General features: G+C 35.8%; 1 pseudogene; it reads right to left on the bottom strand.

Moving 5' to 3' along the window:
- Positions 1-4,752: 4,752 nt before the first annotated feature.
- The window catches only part of LOC140507827 (thioredoxin domain-containing protein 15 pseudogene), a 124,165-nt pseudogene continuing 106,006 nt past the window's right edge, over positions 4,753-22,911 (bottom strand).

Raw genomic sequence — 22,911 nt, 5'->3', positions numbered from 1 at the left:
AAAGGCCTCATTTCTAAATTAGGAAACTGATTCAAATTTACAAGAATACAACTCATTCCTCATTGATAAATGGACAAAGAATATGAACTGGCAATTTTCAGAGGAAGAAATTAAAGCTATCTATAGCCATAGAAAAAAATGCTACAAATTCCTATTGATTAGAGAGATGCAAATCAAAACAATTCTGAGGTACCACATCACACCTATCAGATTGACTAACTTAACAAAACAGGAAGATGACAAATATTGGAGAAGATGTGTGGGTGGAGCTGTGAGATGATCCGATCATTCTGGAGAGAAATTTGGAACTACAAAAGTGGGCATACCCTTTGTCCCAGCAACATTGTTTCTAGGATTGTGTCTCAAAGAGATCATAAGAATGGGAAAGGGTCCTATATGTGCAAAAGTATTTATAGCACCTCTCTTTGTGATGGACAAGAACTGGAAAATGAGGGGATGCCCATCAATTGGGGAATGGCTGAACAAGTTTTGGTATATGAATGTAATGGAATACTATTGTGCTATAAAAAATGACAAACAGGAGAACTTGAGAAAACCTGGTAAGACTTTTTTGAAGTGATGCTGTGTGAAATGAGCAGAACCAGGAAAACATTAAACCCAGTAACATGCACATTGTGCAAAGATTGAATTCTGATAGACTTAGCTCTTCACAGCAATGGTGTTGGTATTTGACTTTCTGATGTCTGAAAAAATGCTTTGGTTCTGTCTTCCATGTGGAGAGAAGGTTTTATTTCACGATACAGAATTGTGCTGGTATACTCATGGCTGCCATAGGCACTGTGAATATCACATTGGCACTACCCTTTTGTACCTCTTTTTATATTTGGTCAATTGTGTTTTTCAAGGCATTCTTCTCTTCATTGTATTTTTGTGCCTGTTTTACCATTTGGCTTATTCTGTTTTTAGGATGTTATTTTCTTCAGTATATTTCGGTGCCTCCTTTACCAAGCTGTTGACTCTTTTTTCATGTTTTTCTTGCATCATCTTCATTTCTCTCCCCAAATTTTCCTCTACCTCTTTCACTTGATTTTTACAATCCTTTTCATACTCTTTTAAAGCAGGATACTAATTTATATTTTTCCTGGAAATTTGGATGCAAAAATTTTGACTTTGTTGTCTTTTGGTGAGTGTGTGTTCTGATCTTCCTTGTCATCATAATAACTTTCTGTGGTTAGTTTTTTTTCTGTTGTTTACTCATTTTCCAGAAAATTTCTTGATGTTTAACTTCATGCTAAAGTTGAATTTTACTTCTCAAATGTATGGAGCACTGTCTGAAGCTTCAGGTTTTTCTGTGTAGCTATTTTCAGAGGCAATTCTGGGGACCTGTATAATTTTGGCTCTTCCAAGGTGGTATGAGGTATGAGGAGAGGTGTGTTTACTAATCTCCTGTACTGTGTACTCATTTATGAGTAACCATCAGCATACTTTTTCTTCAGTTTATTTTGTTTAATTCGTTTATTCTCAACTTTCAACATTGACTTCCACAAAATTTTGAATTTCAAATTTTCTCCCCATCTCTCCCCTAACCTTCCCCCAGGATATTGTGTATTCTAATTTTCCTTTTCTCCAAAACGTCCTCCCTTCTATCATCACCCCCCTTTATCCCTTTCTCTCTTATTTTCCTGTAGAGAAAGATATATTTCTAAACCCCAATGCCTATATATCCTATTTCCTAGTTGCATGTATGTACAATTTTAACATTCATTTTAAATCTTTGACTGCCACATTCTTTCCCTTCCCCCCTCTTCACTCACCCTCATTGAGGAGGCAAACATATGTATACATCTATTCATAAAATTTGGAATAGAAATATGAATCTACATATATTTCTTCCCAAAATGTCTTAGCTTTTCCTACAAAGGAAATGATCAAGGAAAGTGAATCTCAGTAAACAGATTTTGCTAAAATTCAAAATGTAAAGGTAGCCAGTAGAATAAGTTCTAGTACAGTCAATGCTGATATTGAGTGAAGTTTTATTATCTGTTCAGTGACTCATTAAGCAATTAATCTTAATTAAAAGCCAATTTTCTAAATATAGACTTCCCTAGGCATTTTTGAAAGGTTACTTGAAGATGAAGGAAATATTTCAGAAGTATTTTGTTGAAATTCTGCCTAAAGAATAATTGTTCTGCTCCCTGGTGACATTTTTCTGCAAAAGGGCAAACTGCTTAAACAAAATTATTACCCTTTATCAATAAAAACTGGACAATTTAAGACAAAATGAGGAGGACTTGCCAGACAATGAAATTAGCATTAAATTTTAAATTAATAGAAACTGATTCATGACATTTTTAAGAGGGTCCAACAATTTCCAATAATGATATTCAAAATGAATTTTTTTTGTTTTTCTTTTAGCACACTGGTTCTGGCAGTTGTTTGTGTTCTAGTGTTCAAGGAATAGTTAAATACAATTCCACATTCTGAGTCCATGTATGAAATACTGCTTTTAGCACTTACTTCATAAAGTGAATATTCTTTTAAAGTTTGGTCTGTTCTATTTTTGATGACGTTATTCTTATTTTGGACAGTATTGGGGCAGCAGTGGAAAATACAAACTATATAGTATCTTAAAAATTTGATGGATATGAAACTGTTGCCTGAATCTACGTTTTATCCATGTTTGTAATTATAGTTTTTACTAATATTTGTAATCGTATATGCTGAAATAAATATACAATGTGAATGTCTCTCACCCATTTGAGAAAAAAAAGGCAATATTCCAAACCAAGATTTTGTATATTCTAGAATAATTCAAGTTGAAGTAGGTCTCAATATAGCAAATTCTTTCACTATGTCAGAAGTTATGTGAAGTTCAATTAAGCATTTTTTTTACTATTTTAAAGAATGTTTGCATTTATATTTACTTCACTTAGCATTTATATATCATCTACTAGGTGCAAGACATTAAGGAAAGCAATAAAAAGACAAAAAATAATAAGTCCCTCATGTCATGGAGCTTACCTTTTACTGGGAGACACATCATGTTTTCTTACCACACATGTAAACCACACATACATTTTTTTTTCATCTAGAAGAAAAAGAAAAAGAAGAAGAACCTTATCTATTCAATTTCACTTTCAGTTCTAAATTTTCTCCTTTCTTCCATCCTTTTCCTCTAAGACCCATTGAGGAAACAAGAAAAATATAACTCATTACAAATATGTATTTTCAAGCAAACAAAATTTCCACATTAGCCATGCTAATAGCTCCCCCCCCCCCCCCCCAAGAAAAAGAAAAGAAAATTTCATTCTGTGTGTATACTGATTCCATCACTTGTCCATCTGGAGGCAGACAACATATTTCATTATGAATCCTGTGGAACTGAGGTTGGTCATTGTGTAGATCAAAGTTACTGAGTCTTTCAAGTTTGATCATTTTTACAATATTTCTGTTATAGTATAAATTGTTCTCCTGGTTCTTCTCACTTCACTTTTACCAGTTTAAACAAATATTCTCAGAGTTCTTTTGAAATCATCTCCTTCTCTTCATTTTTTACAGCACAATCGTACTCCATCACATTCATATATCGTAACTTATTCAGTCACTATCCAATTGCTGGGCATTCCCTGAGTTTTCAATTCTTTATTACCACAAATGGAGTCATTATAAATATATTTGTACATATGGATCCTTTACCTCTTTATTTAAACTGTTTGGTAAACCCCAAGGAGGTTTTGGGGAACAGTTCCAAATTGCTTTCCAGAATGGTTGAACTACTTCATAGCTCCACAAATAGTGCATTAGTTCATTTGTTTTTCCACATCCCCCCAATGTTTGCCATTTTCCTTTCCTGTCATCTTAGCCAGTCTGAGGGGAGTGGAGTGGGGTTGTAAGTTCAAAATTGTTTTAATTTGCATTTCTCTGTTAGTGCTTTAGAATATTTTTTCATATGGCTACTGATAGCTTGGACTTCTTTCCTCTGAAAACTGCCTATTCATATTCTTTGATAATTTGTGAACTGAGGAATGGCTTTTCTTCATACAAATCTGGCTCAGTTCTCTATATGTTCTAAAAGTGAGACCTTTACCAGAGAAATTTGATGCAAATATTTTCCCCAGTTCCCTGCTTTTCTTCTAATATTATCTGTACTGGTTTTGTTTGTGTGAAAGCTATTTAATTTTATTTAGTCAAAATTAGCCATTTTACCTCCTATGAATCTCTTGAACCTCTCTTCTTTGGATACGGATGCTTTCACTATCCATAAGTTTGACAGGAATTTCTTCTATGCTCCACTGTTTTGCTTAAGATAGCTTGTCTAAATCATGTAATATTTTGAACTTCTATGCAGTATACACTGTGAAGTGTTGGTCTATATCTAGTTTCTACCTAACCATTTTCCAGTTTTCCTAACTTTTTTTTGTCAAATAATGAGTTCTTGCCCCAATACTTGAAATCTTTGGGTTTACCAAACACTTGGTTACTGTATTCATTTGCTTCTGTATTCAGAAAAGTTTTTCACATTTAAAACCGAGTTCCTTGAAATTTTAAATCCAAGCACTAAAAAAAGAAAAACAATTATTTTTTTCTGAATCTTTTCATGTTTTTTAAAACACTAGTATACAACACCAGGGTGTGATATTTTTTTTTTTTTGCACATTTGGTAGCTCAAAGGCAAAATTACTTTAACCTAAGCTAAAATGTAATACATGTAAAACAATGAAATTTTGGCATAAATTGCTGAATCAAAAATGGAAATTAATCTTTCCAATTTCATCTTTCAATCCATTATTGCTATGAATGCTCATATTCTTGTTCAGGAATTAGCTATTGAATACTTTCAGCCCAAATAGTTGCATGCACAATAAAACTAACTAAAAAGTATAAGAAAAGTACAAGCAACCAATGCATAGTTTTCACCAAAGTGCAAGGAAGAGGGCCTATCTGATCATCTTCAGTCACTCTCACACCATTCTTGGCTTCTATCTCTGTTTGATTAAAAATGAAGTCTTTTAGAATTTCCACTGTCTGATCTGGATGATTAAATTTCATTGTTGATTTAGCTCCTTGAAATAACAAGATGTTGGGAGCAGCCACAGTGCCAAATCTGGTAAAGAGACTGCTGTGTTGAGAGTCATTCAATGACAAAAAATGAAGGGAAGGAAATATTCGTAGTAAAAAATTAAAATGTGGAGTCATGGAAGCAACATCAAGGGGTGTAAAATAAGACTAATGTACAATCACTAGTATTTGGTTTTAAAAATTCCATCAGGTCCTGTGAAATGTTGAGAATTTGCAAAGTGAAACTTTTTAAACCAGTAACATTTCTTTCCTCACAATCCATCTTTGGTGTTTTGCACTGTCTGTGCCATTAAAGTCATCTTTAGGTGGTGAACTTGTGAGAACAGCTTCAGGAACTATGTTATATTCTCCTTAACCAGGAATATTTGCCCCAGACCTAATTAGATAAAAAAAAAGGCTCTTGTGGATGTTGCATTTAGAGCCTTCAACTCCAGTATGACAACTGCCTATTGAGGTCTGGACTATGCCTGTCTTTTGTCTCTTCTGGAATCGCAGACATTAAATGATCACCATTCACTTCATTTCCTAGGGCTGCATAAGCTATTTCACCAGTGTTGCACTAGTCTGTCTGCCCAAGTTCATGTTCTCCATTACTTAAATGGACAGCATCTGGATTGAGTAGTTCAATTTCAGTGCGTCCCTGATGTTCAGGCAATGAACCTTCACTTTCCACAACAAAGCCATGGATCACAGGTCCCAGAGCCCCCAGAAACAGGGGCTACAACAGAGAGAGCCACATGGTGGCAGCAAGGTGCTCCATTTTTCAAAGACATTAAAAGACTGATATCTTGACTTATGTGTGAATTGGATTTAAGGAAGGCATATCTCACACACAAATATGCACACATACATTTGAAATAAACCTGAGGCAAACTGAGTCATATTTTTTTTTCTAGGCAAGTTAACACCTTATTAAAAGTGATGTATATAGCTGTTAATAAAACGGGTCATTCTGGTCACCTCAGCAAAGCCAGGGACTCAGACAGTACAAAAATATGTTGAGATGTAGCATGAGAGGTAGTTGGGGTACTTGGGAAACCCTACAATTGGCTGCAGTTGGGGTAGATTGATTGACCTTTAAGTGTAGATGATAATGCCCCTCTAGCAACTAAGGTATGTTGCTTGCTTTATGAACCTCAACCGTCTTTAGTAATCTTTGGTAGAAAATTGGAACCACCCCAATCAGGATTGCCTGGTTAGCTGTCTCCATGAGGAGACCAATCCACCCCTCTTCTTTTTCTTTACAAGGACAGACAAGGGCAGGACAACTGTCTTTTGGGTAAGGGCTCAGTCCAATCTTGTTTCTATTTGTAGGGAAACAAAACAGAGGTTTCAGATTAAGTTGGTTAGCAAGTAAATGTGAATGATTGAAGACATAGAGACAAATTATGGGAGTAATAGTTTAGACAAAAGGTGATGAGGTCTTGGATTCTAGTGTGGAAGCTCTGTGATTATAGATGGGGGAACAGAAATAAATGATACTGTTGAAGTAGAAAGAATAGGACTTGATAAATGATTGATAGTGAGATGCAGAAGAGTTAAGGATGGAACTGAGGTTGTGAATCTGGGAACACTAATCTTAAGAGCTGAAATAATTTTTATATCTCTCTAAAGAAGAAAAAAATAGAGGCAAAGAGAAATGAAACTCAATATAACCTAAATAAATGATTAGAAAGAAATGCTCACTTCTTAGGTCCATATATATATATGTACATATATATATATACACACACACATATATATATATACACATACATACATACATACATACATACATACATGCATACATATATTTGTGTGTATGTGTTCATTCTATATGTAAACATTGCTTCATCAAAGAAACTGAAGAATATTTTTTTAGCTTCCATATCAGTTCCCATTACTTTGAGTCAAAAGAAATGGAAACAATTAAAGAGTATGAAGACAGGCTGTATTTCATGTTTCAGAAAACTGTCATTAACCAATACTCTCTGAAGGCCATAGGTCTAGGGAAATACCATGGAATGTAACAGCCACTCTTCAGTACAAATTATTCAGAAGAATGATTTCATTTAATTCAATGATGAAAATGAAGTATTAGTCACAAGACATGAAGTTTTGATCTGTAAAACTATTTTTTCTTTCTTTGGGGTACATATTATACAGCCATAATTCATTTTGACTGTTTTCCTGTGATTATATGAGGCTAAAATAATTTTCCAAATTTTATATTCAACTAATCAGTTTTTCATATCTGATACATGTTCAAATGAGGCCACAAGTGTTATTCAGTTTGGAAAGTTCAATGGAAAATGAATATGTTTCTATAAGGGAGTCATAAACTTAATGAGTTAGAGGGGCTCAAAAATCCCACAGTCCAATTCATACTTGAGCAGTAATTATGTCCTCTCCACCCTGTGATCATTTGAAGATCTCCATTTATGGGGAGCTCACTATTTCCTGAGGTAACTTGTTTTACTTTTGAACAGCTCTAAATTTTGTCAACCTCACTACCCGACTCCATTGTTTTAACAGAAATCTGTCTCTGACTTTTTGCTACTTATCCTGCTCTCTGGGGCCAGCAAAAAACAAATATCCCTTTGACATGACAGTCTTTCAAAGACCTAAAATAAACTCATATATCATTCTCCAGGACCCCATTCCCCCTCCAAAAAAAATCTTTTCTTCTGAAGGCTAAAAATCCTCATTTCCTTCAACTGATCATTTCATGATCCAGTTCCATGTCTTCATGGTATTCTGTGCACTCCCCACTTTTTTCCCCTCAAAATTATCAATGCTATTTCAAAAATGTAGTGTTTAGAAGTTGGCATAATAGTGTAACATAAGACCTTATAAGGTCAAAATCTCTTGTTCTAGATGGACATTTTGTTTCTGTTCATTAATTTTTATTTGAAATTCTTATCATACTATTGATCCATGTTGAAGTCTTTTTCACATGATCAGTGGTCTAATCTTGTCTGTCCCATTGTGAGCTTCTGCAGTTCATTCTTAGAAGTCAAATTAGGCCTTTATATGTATCTCTATTAAATTCAGCAGCCTAGGATTATTGCATTGTTCCAATCTGCCAATATCTTTTTGGATCCCAATTCTGTTATCCAATGTTAGCCATCAATCACAGGTTTCTGTCATCTGCTATTGCATAAGCATCCCATCTCTTCTGATACACAAGTTATAAATAAATAAAAACAAAACAAAACAAAAAAAAGCCTACGAGAAAAAACAAGGCCAGTGACAGATTCCCATGGCACTACATTAGGTTGTGATTAATTCATGAATTAACAGTCTTCAGGTCTGGCTTTTGCGATCCTATCATCACATATTCCATGCCCTCTGATCCTATTCATAAAAATTTTTAGGGAAACTTTGACAAACATCTCAGAGAATTCAAGAAATCTATATCTTTTGAGAGACATTTTAGCATGATGGCTAGAGAGCTGGACCTGGAATCAGGGAGATCCAAGTTTCAATCGAGACTCTTATAATACCGGTTATGTGATTGTATGGAATTCTCTCAATCTCTGAGACTCACTTTCCTCACATGTAAAGTTCAAATGATAATATTATCTATCTCAAAGGCTTGCTGTAAATACACACACACACACACATGCACACACACACATAAGATAACACAGGTAAATGTTTCACAAAACCTTAAGTGCTACATAAATCTGAGTTATTGTTGTCTGTGGCATTCCCCTGATCTACCAGTTTAGTAACTCTGCCAAAAATATTTCAAAGTGGTTTCTGATGTGTTATACATCTTTAATAAATGGCATAATATTTCCTGAATTAGGGTTCTAAAGAAAGCTGACACTTAAAAAAAATGACTGACATATCAATCAAAATTCCTTGTACAATTTTAGAAAAATGTAGTATCCAGAGGGATTTAAATGAATGTGATCTTTAAAACTGCCAGATGGCTATAAGAAAATATCAGATGTTTTATTGAAGGCCTTCAGAGATTTAATCCAGCTTTGAAAGCTATTAGTATTTATAAAGTAAAATATTCCATTGGCAAAAAAGAACCTTATTAGATGAGAAATAAGAGTTAACACTTCATAGACTTCATTTAAAAATGAGTTTTAGTGACTTTTGCAGTGATTCTATCAAGGTATATAATTTTACAAAAATGTGTTTGTCTGTATTCATATAGTCAAGTAATGACAACTCCTAGAGTGCAAGGACTACTACATTTTAGTCTTTATGTAACAAATACTAAGTATAATGCCTACCTCCTAATCATTTAAATGCTGAGTGAGTGGAATAGAATATGCTCCTATCATGATTAATAACAGACTTTTATTGAGTAAACAAAAGATCATATGTTGATGTTTACAGTCAAGGAGTAATTCTAAGATTAGCACTGTGCGAGGTATGTAGAAATAACTCAGGTGAGATTCACATATCATTGACCTTGTTTGTCTTCTTTGCTCAATGACTTAAGAGGTGATCGATGTTTATAGTAAGTTTTCTGGAAGATGAAAGAATAAACTTAATCAAATTAATTAGATGGGACTTCAGAGATTATCCAACCCAAATCCACTTATTTTACAGAAGAGGAAACTGAGACCTAGAGAAATTAAGTTACTTACCTAAGGTCACACAATGAGGCATTATAAAAGTTGGAAAGTAAACCAATTTTCTCTGACGCCAAATGCAAGGTTTTTTTCTCCTTTACACTATGAGTTTATAGAGAAACAGAGCCCAGTTTCTTTTAAGTTTTACAATTTTAAATGGTTATATCTTAAACTGAGAAATATGACTCAGGATGCATAAGGAAAAAAAAACATGTTACATTTTTGAATTAACTAAATCTAATATTTACATTTATTGAAAACCAACCATATTAGAATATAGTTCTTAAAACTGTAAGAACAAAATCTTTTCTGGTAATCTTAAAATGTGCCAGGGAATTATGAATCCATTACATTTGTTAAATGGTCCTAATAAAATATAGAAGCACATTTTTATGACTTCCAAGTTTCATTTTTTAATAAAAGGTAAACTGAATGATATATTTACAGAATTATTTTGTTCATTCCAAAGGGCTTATTTCATTGAAGAGTTGATATAATATGGAAATGAACCAAAGATGGAAGAAACCATTATACCAAACTAAGCAAGAGACTTGATAAACCTATGGAAGGAGTATGTAGATTGTCTTTAAGTTCATGCTAAGATGATGCTTTCTACACATGTACTATACTGCTTCCTTGAAAGAATCACACAGGGGACTACTTGAATGCTTACCTCCTATGAAAATATCATGGAGACTAATGGCCTTTCATATTACCTTTTCCATCTCTCTCAGCCAGTAGTATAGCTAATTCTGGAATATTTTATCCCTAGATCCTAGCACAGAATATCGGGAATGCTTGGTGTTGTCATGGGTAGTTAAAATAAGTTTCTCTCTCCCTTGATCTCAGGTAAAAAGTGCCACTGCAGGTGAGGACACAGCTTTAAATTTTGTAGCCTGGAGTACACTAGTTTTAGTTCTTAATGGAAAAACTCAGGCAGTGAGGCAAATAAGTTCATGGCTTACTAAAAGTTAAACTATGTAAATTTGAATGTCCTAGCTGACAGAACCATATTTCCACTAAGTATAATCCAGAATTTCTGACTGGAACTGAATGTCATTATTCCATCTATCTACAAAATCAGGATAAACCATTTGAAGATATTCTTGTTTCCCATATCCTATTTTCTTCCATTTTTCTTTTCCTTTCATGAATTGCTTTTATTCAGTAAGTTACTAAGGATATTTAGGGGAATAATAAAAATTTACTGGCCATAAGGCAACAAAAATACTATAGAAATATCTCCGACATGGATTATTCTTGGTTTGTTTGTAAATGGAGAGGGCTACTTCTATGTTAGTATGGCATGTAAATACAGTACTTAGAAAGCCTAATTAGGACATCATATCATTCTCAGCAATTGGTGAGCCTTACAGAAGTCACATCAAACTTCATCTGGCTTAGACACTCACTACCTGTGTGACCTTGGGCAATTCACTCAGCCCTAATTGTCTCATCCTGGTTCATTTCCCATCATCCTGATGAATATCTGGTCACTGGATTCAGATGGCTCCAGAGGAGAAGTGAGGCTGGTGACCTGCACAGCCCTCCCTCCCTCAAAACAAAGTCAAGTGCAAGTCATGTCATTATTTCTTCAGTGGCATGGTCTTCTTTGGCATTGAAGGATGAAGACACATACAATACCTGAAACATAAGGACCGACAGGCCAGACCCTAATGTTTCATTCTAAATGTTTAATACACGTATTATCTCCTGTCTCTGAGCCTTGTTATATTAAATACTTTCAAAAAAGATTTATCATATTGTATATTATAAAAAAGCCCTGAGTAAGCAGTTATTTACTGCATACATTATGAAATTTGGGATATATTAGCTAAGGAGTTACTCAATTTGAGCATCCAGAAATATTTAAATTATAGTTAGTAGGTTAGAGTGTAATAAGTTCTATAGCATTTTTTAAAAGCTTAATGACAAAAAAAGCCATCTTTGACATATGGACTAGACATAATGTGCTTTTCCATTTCAGGAGATGCCAGACAGAATAAAGAATATAAATGATTTATTTTTTAACCACCACAAACTCACATATATCTAAGCAATCCTTCTACTTCTAAGAGTCTGGCATTTCAAAGTTTTATATTATATTATATTCCCTCAACTTCATATGCAGGCATACCTGGATTGTTACCTACAGGAACCATAATTACATCCTCCCCACACATACTTCAGATAGGCTCCATGATGAAATGTTTCATTTATTCAACTTCAAAGTAGAGGTTGCTCTTTATTTTGAAGGTGTGGGGCACTGAGCTATGGAACACAGGTTTCTCTTCTGGGGCCATTGGAAGCTAGTCATATTAGACTTAGTGAGGAGTGCAAAGGCAAATTAATCCTAGGGAGCCTTAATTAGAGAACTCACCTTAAATCCCAAAGAACTATCAAGTCTAAAACCGGGAAGTTTTCTTGATATGCTTTAATAAATTACTTTTTGTTGTTATACCTGTTGAGTCATTTCTGTTGTGTCCAACTCCTCATGACCTTATTTGGGATTTTCTTGGCAAAGATATTGGAGTAGTTTGCCATTTCATTCTATAGCACATTTTATAGATGAGGAACTGAGGCAAACAAGATTAAGAGACTTTCCCAGAGTTAGACAGTCTGATCTGAGACTTTATTTGAACTCATGATGATGAGTCTTCTTGACTCCTGCCCTGGCATTTTATCCACTATACCACCCAACTGCTCTGATATATTATTTTAGCCTTGTGCATTATTGTCACACTTATATACTCTTTTACTTTAACAATTAAAACTTGGAAAATGTGAGGCATCAGGGATAAGGAAGAGAACAGAATGCTAGACATAGATAAGCAATTAGGGCAAGAGGGGTAAATGACAGGATAAATGCAACCGTGTGCTGAAGGCAGGTCAAACAAGCTCAGTTAGCATTTGTACCTCAGGAATGGCAACTGTTATAAATCATTGCTTGAATTTTTTTTGCAGAATGTTTAGATTTAAGAAATTGATGGAAAATGATAATAATGCAAATTAAAATTGAATGTGTGTTAAACATACTTTTTCCCTGCCTAGAGGCCTGGCTGCTAAATATTTACCAGCATACCCTTAGGTAGAGGCAATTTGGCATGTAGCAGAAATTTCTCAGAACTCAGAGAGCCAAGCAAGAAATAAAAAATGGAAATAGGCCTAGGTACTAAAATTACAATTTGGAGAAAGAGAGAGGAAAGGGAGGAGGAGAAGTAGGAGAAGGAGAAAAAGGAGAAGGACAAAGGGGAGGAGGAGGAGGAGAAGAAGAAGATGATGAAGAACAATTGACTTCCTGGAGCTAAAATAGTGGAGTAAGGAGTAAATCAATGTTACTCTCCCATAATCATCTCCAAACAACCAAACCATAGAGCCCCCAAACAAATTCTAGAATTGCAGAACTAGAAAAAGGAGAGTGTGAAGTAATCTTTTACTTCAAAAAACTTGGAAGATTAGCAAGAAAGGTCTGTCTCACACAAGAGAAAGAAGAGTGCAATGCAGGATGGGAAGCATCCCAGGAAGCAAGCAGCAAGCCCCACCTCAACAAACCAAAGGGACTCCAGAGCCCCAATGTGGTGGAGCAGGCAAACCCCCACCAGGGCCCTCCAAATGCCTTAGCATAGCTGGGGGAAACTGCAGAGTCTAACTCTGAAAGCCACCACATGCTTCAGTGTACTCCAGGCAAACAGGCATCATCCAATAGCCAGACCTCCATTTTCTGCAGCTAGTCCTAGACAAATAGGCAGCCTCCAGAGTGGACACCAAACCTATGGGTGCTTAAGCAGAGAGATGCCAGCCAGGACCAGCCCCAACACCAACATAACCCTGGTCAAACAGGCAGCCTCCAGAGACCAGACCACCACATGCTTCAGTGTTAGTCCTCTTCCTCTTCTTCCTCTTTTTCCTCTTCTTCTCCTCTGTGGGGAAATGTAGAAATATTCCACTGTGCCTCAGCACATGGCAGACACCTCCAGTGGGACCCTATGTTTGCACCAGGTAAGCTGTTGCACCCTTATGGACTTCAGCAGTATCTGTCAATCCCTACCTGACTACCTCAGCACAGCACCATACTCAAGGGTCCCCTATGGATCTCAGGGCAATATCAATACAGTACCAGGTAGACATCCAAAGCCTGCAGCCACTAGTATAAAAGCCAGAGGCAGTTCCGTTTCTCTTCTAGATGCAGAGCTTAAATCCAAAAGAAAGGGAAAAAAGATCTCCCCCAAAAGATAAGCAAAATAAACAAAAAAGAATCATAATCATAAAAGGTTATTATGGGGAAAAGGAAAACCAAGACACAACTCAGAAGAGGACAAGAAAGTTGAAATACCTATGGGGAAAACCCCAAAGAAAAAAAAATTAAGTGATCTCAAGCTCAGAAAGAACTCATTGAAGAACTCAAAAATGAGTTTAAAAATCATACCAAGGAGGTAAAAGATAAAAATGGGAAAATAAATGAGAGTAAAGAAAATTATGAAAAAAGAGTCAAAATTTGGAAAATTGTTTAAAAAGCAGAACTGGCTAAATGAAAAAGGACGTGCAAAAATCCACTGAGGAAAACAACTACTTATAGAATACAACTGGCCAAATGAAAAAGAAACTGGGAGGACCTGAGTTCAAATCTCACCTCAGACACTTGATACTCACTAACTGTGTGACCTTGGGCAAGTCACTTAACCCCAATTGCCTCATCCTGGATTATCTCCAGTCATCCTGATGAATATCTGGTCACTGGATTCAGATGGCTCTGGAGAAGTGAGGCTGGTGACCTGTACAGCCCTCCCTCACTCAAAACAAAGTCAAGTGCAAGTCATGTCATTATTTCTCTGATGGCATGGTCTTCTTCAGGCAATGAAGGATGAACATGCAAATAAAACTAACTGAGGAAAACAATATCTGAAAAGTGAGAACTGGGCCAGTGAAAGCTAATGACTCTAGGAAACATCCAGAATCAATTCAGCAAATTCAAAGGAATGAAAAAAGAAAGAAAATGCAAACTGCCTTATGGGAAAAACAATTCATCTGGAAAATAGATCCAGGAAAGAGAATATCAAAATCATTGGACTACCTGAAAGTTATAATCAAAATGTAAACCTGGTAAGCACTTTTCAAGAAATTATCAATTTCTTGATATCTTGAAACCTCTAATATCTTGGAACCAGAGGGCAGAGTGTGTTCGTCCTTCTTGCCAAACAAGACCATGTCATCAGAGAAATAATGACAGGACTTGCACTTGACTTTGTTTTGAGTGAGGGAGGGCTGTGCAGGTCACCAGCCTCACTTCTCCTCTGGAGCCATCTGAATCCAGTGACCAGATATTCATCAGGATGAGTGGAGATGACCCAGGATGAGGCAACTGGGATTAAGTGACTTGCCCAAGAACACGCAATTAGTGAGTGTGAAGTGTCTGAGGTGAGATTTGAACTCAGGTCCTCCTGACTCCTGCACTGGTGCTCTATCGACTGCACCACCTAACTGCCCCACTAGAGGGCAGAGTAGGCATTGAAAGAATACATTGATCACCTCAGGAAAGAGATAAAAACACCAAGGAACATTATTGCCAAATTTCAAAGTTATCAGGCCAAGGAAAATATCCTACAAGTGACCAGAAATAAGCAATTCAAATATTGGCGAGTCATGGTCAGGATCACACAGGACTTGACAGCTGCAACATTAAAGAATTAGAGGTCATGGAACATGGTATTCTAGAAGGCCAAGGAGCTATGGCTACAACTAAGAATCACTTACCTGGAAAAATTAAGCATAGCATATCAAAGGGAAGATGGTCATTTAACAAAATAGAAGAATCTCAAGCCTTTATAAGAACACTAGAACTACATCAAAAACTTGACCTCCAACATCAAGATTCAAAAGAAGCACAAAAAGGGAAAAAGGGAAAAGAAAACACAAGGTATTCAGTGCAGTTAAACTGTTTACACCCCTACATGCGAAGTCTATACTTGTAACTCTTAAAAATTATCAGTAACAATCAAGAAAGAAGGAATATACATAAGAGTATGGATATAAGGTGAATTTGAGAGAATGACACAAACAAAGTTAAGGGATGAGAAGGATGAGTACAATCGGTGCAGAAGGAAGGCAGAGGTAGAATGGGGTACATTATCTCACATGAAGAGGCAAGAAAGACCTATTACAGTGGAGGGGAACACGGGAGGGTGGACAATGGTATTACTTGAACCTTAGTCTCATCAGTATTAGCTCAAAGAAGGAACACTATAACATTCAGTTGAATATAGAAATCTTGAATCAGATTGTGGGAGAATTTGACACTTGGTAATTGTCTCAGCAAACAAGGGTGTGTGTGTAGGTTCATTCTATTTTTATGTTTCCTGTCCACATTGCCTATACTCTTTGTGGAAAATTCAAACTTTCTTTTTCCTTTAAAATAGATCAATTTATGAAGATTTATCTTATCAAATGTCAAGCAGTCCTGAAAAAATCTCAGTAGGCCAGACATTGGAAGTACTAGTCTTCCCTGAATACGTCCTTCACCCCAGTGTGTGTGTGTGTGTGTGTGTGTGTGCGTGTGTGTGTGTGTCGGTGTGAATGTGGGTGTGTGTACTTGAACATACAAAAGTTATTATGGGGGGCTTACAGTGAAGCCCCCAATGAAACACTGTAACAATAACCACCCCAACATACACTGGGGATCTGCTATCACAAGTTCTTTGATCTGTTTTCTAAAATGAAAGGCAACTTTTGACAAACTTTTTAACAGTCTCTTTTAATCAAGTGCATATATTGTTCACTAAGAGAGAAAAATACTAGAAAAGAAATAAAGACAGGCTTCCAATTGTCTGACCATTACATACATACATAGTTACCAGAAAGGGAAGCACCAACATCTGGGTTTTCAGAGTCAGAGGGCTGCAAAGTGGCTTCCAGGAGTCTAATCTGGTACACAAACCATCTTCTAAAACTTACTCCCAAAGCCAAACCTCCCCTCAGAGTATACATACTTTTTTCAGAGCCAGAGGGCAAGACACCTCATGACCCAGTGACTCGTTAGCAATCAGGTAAAGGTGTGGGCCTTCATAGGAAACAAGCCTCCTCTAATCAAGCCTTCCTCAATAACCCCATTTGAGGCCTGTCAGTGGGTGGGTATGATCTTCAACTCCCATTACAAATGGATATCTAGATCATAAATTACTTTATTATGAGTTCTTTTCACTCTTTACTAAAGTCCTTCCTTGACCCACTTCATGTTATAACATATTCTTAGTTTTTACATTATTTTTCTCTTGAAGATTCAGGGAGAAAGGAAGCTGATGATAGGGATTTCCTCAGGGAGCTATCTCAAGACTATTCTGAAAGTCCTCTAGTCAACAATAAAACATATGCTAGGTTACATTCACAGTTTTCCTGAAATGAAAAAAAATGTAGGTGATTACTTGGTGAAGTCAGAGAAGAAAATATTGAATAAAGAGTAATGCACAAAATGTTTTTTCAGTGACAGTCTTAAATTGAATTTGAAGACACTGAATATGTCATGTTTCTGATAGCAATCATTCCACTGGCAGGTAGCAGGGTCGATTATTTCAGAATGTCATTGCTTTACCCCTTTTCACTGAGACCAAGAATTCTATTCCAAATTATTGAGGGTTTCTCCATTTCTTTTTTGGATTCAATTAAAGCAAAATGTCCAAAATAGTCTAATGACTTTTGTAATTACATCAAAACACAAAGAAGGCTTTAGTTAAATAACAATGTACCATACTGTATCCTGCTTTTTTTCACATCCCAAATGTGGATTATTTGAAAGTTATTGTACATATAAGGCATATTCTGCATCGATATCCAGTGAAAATTACTTGTTGAGAGTCCTCACTAATGATGCTTTCACTATATCAACTAGAAGGGAAAAGAATTCAAAGAAAGGCATTAATAATACTACCACAAATGCAAAGATACATTCCCCCAGACAGTATCACACCATGTGTAAAAAAGAATTGTAATTGAAAACACATCTGTCCAGGGAACATGTATTGCTGTGAAGTGCATGTAGTCATGGCAACTCACATTCTTAGGGTGGCATCTCTGTGCAAATGCCTTTTTGTCTCCAATACTGCTGTTTTATTCTCTAAACATTTGCTAATATTATGTTATTCTAGTGATATCCCTGAACAGCAAGTTGCTTTTGCTTCTACTGCATAGTGCCAGGATCCTCTGTTGGTCAGTTGTCTCCACTATACTGCTATATGCAGAAGTCTCTGGCCTGTTTTCTACTAGATCTCCGAAGCTTTCATTCAGTGATTCTGTGCTGAATTGCTGCTACTATGTATTTTTTTTCTCCATCAGAGAAAAGGTATCATAGTTCCTTTAGTTCCTAGCCCCACTTTATCTCTTTTGTGATTCCCTTCAAACTTAACATGCTAGGCAGCAGTCATCAAGGACTCTTTAAAACAAAATTCTATTACTTTTATTCTTACAGTCTTTGAATTTGTTCTATTCCTTTACAGAAGAAACAATAAGTCACTTCAAATCATCTCATGCTACCTGGAACCATGTAAGTTACTCCAGAGTTTCATAAAAGGGACAAGCTGGAGTCAGTAACAATTTTTTTTGTTTCTGCTTGTAGCTAAATTGATATTCACCCACACTCTGCAAAGGGGTAGAAACATTTGATTTATAAAATAAAGGTCTTTAATAAAAAATAGGTTTTTCTGGGGGGGGCAGAGACAAGATGGAGGAGAAAGGACTTTGCTTTCACATGTTCTTCACCAAAGACCTTTAAGATAATGCTTCCAGATAATTCTGAAGCAGCATAAACCACAAAAAGACAGGGTGAAGTAATTTTCCAGACAAAGACAACTTGGATGGTTGACAAGAAAGATCTGTGGCAGTGGGACAAGCACAATCCAGCATCAGCACAGACCTGGGCCCCAGAAAACCAGGAGCAGGTCTTGGGAGTGAAAGAATCAACTGTGACATCAGTTTATTCAAGAGTTCTCAGCCCACAAATAGTAAAGCAGTCAGACAATTGGTCAGAAGGAGATTACAGGGGTCTCTTTGCTGGCATTGGGGAGCAGGACTCTGTTGCATTGCCCATAATCAGATCTGTATTACAGGCCTAAGTGGTAATCCCAGGACAAGGATGAGCACCAGCACAACAAAACTTGTAGCTGCAAAGGAACAGAGTCCCAGGTCACAGTTCCAGAGCACATGAATACTTGTGGTCACTCACAGACCAGAATACAGGCCAAGAGAGAAGTAAAATCACCCCTCCTTAGGTCACACCACCTTGGAAGAAATGCTTATAGCCTCTCAAAATCAGCTCTGAAAATAAACTGCACAAAAACCCTAAAGCTTGGGAAAGTACACCCTCTCCCATCGGAGCACAGCCCCACTTTAGCATAGAGTTAAAAGACAAGAAATACACTGGCAAAACGAGCAAACAACAGAAAAAATTCTGAATATACAAAGTTACTGTGGTGACAAGGAAGATTACAAAACACCCAAAAGAAGATAACAAACTCAGAACTGCTTTATCCAAAACCTATAGTTTCTCTATCACATACTAAATAAAGCATACATTTTTCTTTTGACATTTAACCCCTCCAAAAATCATGTGTCATCCTACTTTTTTCAGCCTTGTATCATCCTCTTTCATTTAAAATTCTCCCTGTATTACTCAATCAGAAATATTCCACTTTCTCATACCCCTAAAGGTAAAAATTACCCCTTAGTTTTGAAATTTCTCATAGTGCTTTATTGGGGGCCCTCCATTACTCTGATCTTATTATCCTTTGTGTCATTGATATTTGGGTACCTGTGTTCTCTCTTATTATAGCATAAACTCCTTAAGGGTGGGAATCCATTAGAAAGTAAATCTTTTATTCCCAGCATTAAGGATAGTATTATGCAGATAATAACTTCATAAATTTTACTCTCATTGACTCTGTCCTATCAATTTATTATTTTCAATATAGTCAAATCTATTGCATCACCAGCAAAACTGTTTACTTTCAAATAATTTATAAATTTGGGGAGATGGAGCCAAGATCCTGGAGTAAAGCAAGGATTTGCCTGAGCTCTCCTCACTCCTCCAAATACCTTTAAGTAAAGACTCTAAATAAATTCTAGAGCAGCAGAACACACAAAAAGAAAGAGTGAAACAATTTTCAAGGCCAAAATAATTTGGAAGGTTGGTAAAAAAGATCTGTTGATAGAGGAGTGCAAGCAGCTCAAAAAGAAACCCAGCAAGACAGGAGTAGGCCTTGGGAGCCACTGATTCAGCGGCAGTCATAGCTGCTTTCAGAGTTCTCGGCTCACAGACATTAAGACGGTTGAACAACTGGACAGGAGATTACAGGGGTCTCTTTGCTAGCACTGAGGCAGGATTCTGTTGCTTTACCCATACTCAGATCCCAGTTGCAGTCCTGGGCGGCAGTTCTAGGTGAAGGAGGAGCACTGGCATACCAGAGGTTGTGGCCATAAAAATGTATTAGGTATTTTCATGCTTATATTCTCATTGGAGCTCAGACTGTGCATGTCCAAATTAAACTTTTGATTTCCTCTCAGAAACTCACCTCTTCAATTTCTCTAACTTCTTTTTCAGTTCATGACATGACTATCTTCCTTTTTATCTAAGGTAATAACCTCAAGTCACGGCTGATCTTTATCTTTCACTATCCCCTCTATTTAATTAGTTTGTAAGTACAAGCAAGTCCACCTCCACACATTTGTTCCACCTCTGCCTTTCTATACAGTTCCACATAGACCATCTAAATTTCTATTCTCCTTAAATTTTGCTTTAGCTATTCTAATATTCTTCCACCTGAACTTTCTGCATTCAGTTTACCAATCTAATCTTAACATTTGTGCAAATGTAGTATTCCTAACATGTTCTTCTTATCATTTATTCATCTACTCAGAAGTCCTGAGTGGCTCCCCACTGTTTGAGAAACAAATTCATAGACTCCTAATTTGGGCATTTAAAGCCTTCAACCATTTGACTCTGAGCAATGTAATCTAATCTAATATGTATCAATTAGTGAGTACAAATTGAAGAATATTTTTTCACTTTATTTTTTTTATTTGCCTTTATAAAATGGCTAACATGGAAAAATGTATTCTGTATGCCTTTATATATATAAGGAATATTATAATACTTTACTTCTCAATGGATGGGAGAAGGGCTGTAAGCAGTGCAAGAACTTGGACCTCAAAATTTTGAAAAGAAAGTTATAAATAAAAAAAACTTAAAGTGAAAATAAAATGAAATAAGACTCTTGTGTAGACAGATTTACAGGTCAGTTTTGTCTAGATCTTATAGAATAATTAGGATGTTTGTTACATAGATTATGTTATAAAAATTGAAAATAAAAAAAAATCAACTGAACTTTCCTTATATAATTCTAATGCCTAAAATAGGGAAGGTGTGAGTATGTATGTATGTGAGAGAGAAAAAGAGAGAGAGACAGAGACAGAGAGACAGAGAAGAGAGACAGAGACAGAGACAGAGAGACAGACAGAGAGACAGAGAAGAGAGAGGGAGAGAGAGAGGGAGAGGGAGAGAGAGAGAGAGAGGGAGAGAAAGGGAGAGAAGAGTAAATAGGAGGAAAGCAGGGTGAAGGGAAATATAATAATCATAACTGAAAAAATTACAGCTCTAAAAAATTGCTAGATCTCTAGCAAAGATGTCTTTTCTCAAACATATAGAGAACTGAATCAATTTATGGAAATAAGAGCCATTCCTCAATTGTTAATTGGTGAAAGGTGCAAACAGGCAGCTTTCAGGAAAAGCAATCAAAACTATTTATACGTAAAAATGCTATAAATCACTGTTAATTAGATAAATACAACTTAGAACAACTCTAAGCTACCACCGAACATCTATCATATGGGTTAATATGACAAAGAAAAATGTGACAAGTGTTGGAATGGATGTGGGAAAATTGAGACACTAATGCACTCTTGGCAAAGTGTTCTAAATATTCTAAAATAATTATAGCACCTTTCTTTGTAGTGGCAAAGAAGTGGAAGTTGTGGGGATGCCCATCAATTGTGGAATGCTTGAAAAGTGATGATATATGTGGTATAATACGGAATACTACTGTGATATAAGAAACGATGAGTTCAATGATCTTTAAAAATGATAAGACTTGCATGAAATAATGAAGAGCAAAATGAACAAAACCAAGAAAACATTGTATGTAGTAACGGCAATATTAATTTAAGAACACTTTTGAATGAATAGGCTATTTTGACTATTATACATACACAAACTAATTATAAAGGACATATGAAGATGCCATCTGCATCCAGAGAAAGAACTGAAATAGAATTCTGCATAGAATAATGTTACATACACATATGAATATATGCATATTTGCATGTGCATATGCGCACATGTATACATAGGTACACATACATATAAATACCTATTTGTGTGTAAGCAAAGCCATCTCTAGGAAAAGGTGGGGGGACAGTAGAAAAAAGGAAAAAAATTACATGATAATTTTGTTTTATATTTTAAAGGAATAGCAAGATATGCTTAGTAGATTTGCAGTTTCATGGACAATCATACTATGTTATAGAAATGCTTGTTTTATTTCAGAAACATATATTGATGTAAACAAGTGGGGAAGAAACAATCTATCAGAATAATCAGTTTTGGAGATATCATGGAAAGATATCCAGACAAACTCACTATTGATTAAATCTTAATTTGACCAACTATAATAAAGTATGGTTTAGAATTACTTTTAAAAAATGATTAAAATATTCATCTCTTTTAACCCATAGATCCTAGTGCTAGACATCTGCCTCAAGAATGTCAAAATCAGAAAGAAATTGTCATACATACTAAAATATTCATGAAAGAACTGTGTTTGTATGTGTGTTAGAAAAAATGGAAAAAATTAGATGCCTTTTCATAGGGAACTACAAAAAAAATTGTGGTGAATGAATGTAATGGAATATTATTATAGTGAATGAGAAGAATTCAGAGAAGCATAGGAAGATTTACAAGAACTGCTTCAAAGTGAAGTCAGAAGAACCAAGGAAACAAGTTACCTAGTGACTACAATAACCTCAAGGGAGTGATCCAAAACTCTGAAATGAAGTGCTATGGGATTATCATGCCCAAATGTGATACTGAAGATGAAATGAAAAATGTAAATTTCTTTTTTCTTTGCAGAGATGGAGAATTATGGTGTGGATGATCGTTTATGCTCTCAAGCAATTGTATTGCTTTTTGTTGAATTGCTTTTTTTAAAAATCCCTTTATTTTTATTCTTCGCAACATAGAATGGCTCTTTTCTACAAA

The sequence above is a fragment of the Notamacropus eugenii genome, chromosome 5 (assembly GCF_028372415.1).
Source record: "Notamacropus eugenii isolate mMacEug1 chromosome 5, mMacEug1.pri_v2, whole genome shotgun sequence".
NCBI classification, from domain to species: Eukaryota; Metazoa; Chordata; class Mammalia; order Diprotodontia; family Macropodidae; genus Notamacropus; species Notamacropus eugenii.
Note: the sequence above shows the minus strand (reverse complement) of the source record. Positions and strands in the feature narration are given on the sequence as shown.